The sequence below is a fragment of the Lissotriton helveticus genome, chromosome 3_1 (assembly GCF_964261635.1).
Source record: "Lissotriton helveticus chromosome 3_1, aLisHel1.1, whole genome shotgun sequence".
In the NCBI taxonomy this organism is placed as follows: domain Eukaryota; kingdom Metazoa; phylum Chordata; class Amphibia; order Caudata; family Salamandridae; genus Lissotriton; species Lissotriton helveticus.
This window is the reverse complement of record NC_136061.1, coordinates 1,721,411,636-1,721,415,778: the sequence shown is the minus strand read 5'-3', so window position 1 is coordinate 1,721,415,778 and position 4,143 is coordinate 1,721,411,636.

Genomic DNA, 4,143 nt, shown 5'->3' with positions numbered 1-4,143 from the left:
TCAGTGACAATGTGTAAAGCATTTGTACATATCCACACAGTAACACAGTGAAAACACTACAAAAGGACACTACACCAGTTTAGAAACATAACCAATATTTATCTGAATGCAACAAGACCAAAACAGCAAAAATCCAACATACACAAGTAAAGATATCACTTTTAAAAGGTTCAAAACAGTTCAGTCCATAGGAAACTATGGATGCGTCAGTTTTATCACAATGTACCTGGGATGCATCAAAATCAAAGACAAAACCAGGTAAGGGGAGTTGAGGTGCCAGAAAAGCAAAGCAATGAGGCAATTGGTAACTCCAAGGGGAGGTGATGCGTCAGTTCCTTACTCCCACTAGAGGTAATGCGTCGGTTCTGTACTGCAGGGCAGGGGAGGTGATGCGTCAGTTCCGTACTGTGAGGGGAGGTGATGCGTCTATTCCTTACTGTGAGGGGAGGTGATGTATTGATTCCTTACTGCGAGGGGAGCTGATGCTTCAATTTCCGGACACGCAGCCTCGGTTCTTTACTGCTAGTGCACGTCAATGCAGAACTTGGCGCACAGGGACGATGCATTGAAAAACCAGACACGCTGGGTCAATGCATTGGTTTCCAAACTGAGAAGCAGGTGATGCATCGCCTTCTTCAGCCACACAGCAGGGCCCGCATCGAAGACGGAGCGTGCGCCACGTGTGTCAGTGTGGCAGTGCTCGGAACTCAAGCTGCAGTGATCTTTCAGCTGCACGGCAGGCAATGTGTCTATTCTTCGGCTGCACTGCAGCATTGCATTGGTTTTTCAATCACATTGTGGTGCTCCATCAAGAAAAACAGGTGCTCTGAGTGGATGATAGGAGTTTCTTGGTTCCTTAGCAGCCACACCACCTCCAAAGGCCCAGAACTGGAGTTGGCACCAGTTGGCAGGTAAGCACTCCTAGCAAAAGAGTTTAGGAGCTGCAGCTGAAGTCTTTGATGGCCCTGAAACTAAACAGGAGGCAAGCATACACAAGCCCTTGGAGAACCTTGACAAGTAGGATGTAGAAAGCAAAGTCCAGTCCTTTCAGTGCCCAAGACAGAATCAGCAAGCAGCAGGCCAACACAGCAAAGCACACAGCAAAGTGGTAGTCCCTCCTGACAGCTTCTCCAGCTCTTCTTCTTGGCAGAATGTCCTCTTAGTCCAGAAGTGTTCTGAAGGGGAAACATCCTTTACAACGCAACTTTTACAACGCAAACCATTACAACGCATTGCGCTGGGGGGCGCTCTAGGATAGGGAATAGATTTAATTTACTATCCAACGCCTTCCCTACTATCCACGGGGAAAGGAGTTGGAATAGTAAATTAAACTATTCACTATCCGGCACCCCAAAGCGCTATGCGTTGTAAAGGCATGCGTTGTAAATACCGCATTGTAAAGGCATGCGTGGTAAAAGCATGCGTTGTAATGTCATACATCCGTTCTGAAGTTATGGTTTCACAGCTCCGGTACTTATTCTAGTTTCTCCCTTTGAAGTAGGCAAACTTCAAAGGAAAGTCTTTGTAGTGCACAGGACCCTGCCTTTCCCTGACCTGGCTCCAGACACAGTATAGGGGGGTGGAGACAGCTTAGTGTGAGGACAGGCACAGCCCTATTCAGGTGTCAGTGACAACTCCTCCCACCACTCTAGCTCAGGAAGACCCATCAGCCTGATGGTGGGCCATCAGGATAAGCAGGGCACACCTCAGCTCCCTTTGTGTGACTGTCCAGAGCCCAACTGTCACTCTCCCTCAGACGGGGAGTCCACAGGCAGCCAGATGCACAGAATGGTGAAGCAAGAAAATGGCCACTTTGCATTTTCAAACACACAATTTAAAAAACAACTTCACTAAAAGATGTATTTTTAAATTGTGAGTTCAGGGACTCCAAACTCCAAATCTTTTTCTCTTCCCAATTGGAAGTTACACTTGTAAGCGGTTACATGGCAGCTCCAATGATAGCCTACGAGAGAGATAGTCCTTGCAATACTGAAAAACAACATTGGCAGTATTTCACTATCAGGACATATAAAACACACCAGCATGTGTCCTACCTTTTAAATACACTGCACCCTGCCCTTGGGGCTACCTTGGGCCTACCTTAGGGATGCCTTACATGTAGTAAAAGGGAAGGTTTGGGCCTGGCAAGTGGGTGCACTTGCCAGGTCGACATGCAGTTTAAAACTCCACTCACAGACACTGCAGTGGCATGCCTAAGACATGTTTGCAGGGCTACTTATGTGGGTGGCACAATCAGTGCCGAAGGCCCATTAGCAGCGTTTGCATTACAGGCACTGAGCACACAAAGTTCACTTTACTAGGAATTTACCAGTATATCAAATATGTCAATCATGGATAACCAATTATAATCACAATTTGCACAGGGAGCACTTGCGCTTTAGTACTGACCAGCAGTGCTAAAGTACCCAGAGTTCTAAAACCACCAAAAACGGGTCCGGAAAAATAGGAGGAAGGCAAAAGGTTTGGGGATAACCCTGCAAAAAAGGGCCAGATCCAACAGTGACTCAATGAACTATATTGCTTCTTTGTGCAAAATGAGGATATAGCCTACATATAGGTTGCACACGACCAGTCAGGCTGAATGTAGTGATAACTATGACTATTTAGTCTTCAGACGCCACGAAGTAGCATGGGCATCATTATTTCTTTGGCCTCTGCAGGCCACAGGCAGCCAGGGCAGAATAGCATACTCTACATTTACAAAAGTGAGCATGAGTTCTGTTCAGCCATTCTGTGCTCTTGTAATGTTGCCTTCACAGTGACCCTGCAAGTGCTTCCACGGATTCTGCTGCCCAGAGTCCACCTCCTGTCACTGAGAGAATCGGAGAGAGCCACCAGCAAGCTCCCTTTGCTGCAAGAGCTGCTGTGGCCCTAGTAAGAAGTGGTACTGGAACAATTTTCAGACTGAGGGTTCTGCCATCGATGCTCCATTACTGAACTTGAGGGATTCAGAAAAATTCAAGCATCACAGAAAGAACAAGTGGTGCAATGAGCCACGCCTCTTCAGCAAGAGAGTGTAAGGGTTTAGTATGTAGCTGGTGTTTCACTTAGGCACACATTGTCATAAATAAATCACCAAAGCATGGGATGGTAGCCACTGTCATGTACAGACAGCACATTTTCCATAGAAATGACCACCAAATGTGCAAGGACAAGTAGATTCACTCATAAAACTATATAGTGCACAAACGATAATGTGTGGAAATCGGGTTTCATCAAATATTTGTAATTTGCACATCACCAAGTAAATTATCCTTTATTTGTTGTTTTGGCCCTATTAAAATCACAACTCAGAATTTTTTTTAAAAGGTGCTTAGTTTGTGCATTCCAAACAGTACATTTATTTTGAAATATTTGTAGAGCTAATTTATGGATATTTACATTTTGTGGTGTATTGCAGTGGCGGCTGGCATGGATCGGGGTAGGGGTGCCATGGGGGGTAGTAAAAAATCTAAAATAAACTTACTTCCTTGCCCCACATCTCTTTTCATTGTCCCACCTCAGTTGTCCGGCCGGAAGCAGGATGCACCCTGGCTCCCCTGAGCCAATCACAATGCTGCAGTGCAGCGTTTTGATTGGTCTGAGCGCCGTAGTTTGGCGCTCAGCCAGAGACTGTGAGCCTGGGTATGTTCTACAACTAGGCTGTAATGCAGCCTGCGTGGAGAACATGCAAAGTGCGCATGACAGTTTGGCTGGCCTGAGACGGCCTGGCCAACTGTCATGAGCACTGATAACAGTACATACGACTCCCCGTGGGTGCCTGTTACCCTCTGGCCCAGCCCCCAAGACTCTGGGACACAAAATAAAACGATAATAAACCATGGTTTATTATTGTTTTCTTTTTCTTTTATTTTCAATGCTGGAAGGGGGGTGGCGACGCTCCTCCGCCACAGCGGAGGAGCCGCCGCTGGTGTATTATTAGAAGAAAACGACATCCTACAGCCTGTCCTTTCACACCAGCAAGATTGCCACATAGTTCACCTTACAAACTCCTCCCACTTTGCTGCTTATTCTTTTAACGTGGAGCCTGGTGTTTATTTTTATTTTTCTTAATGCAATTTTTTCAGAAGACTAGGCTGACATTTGGTCTCTGTCTTTGAATGCACAGCAAATGTGACAAGA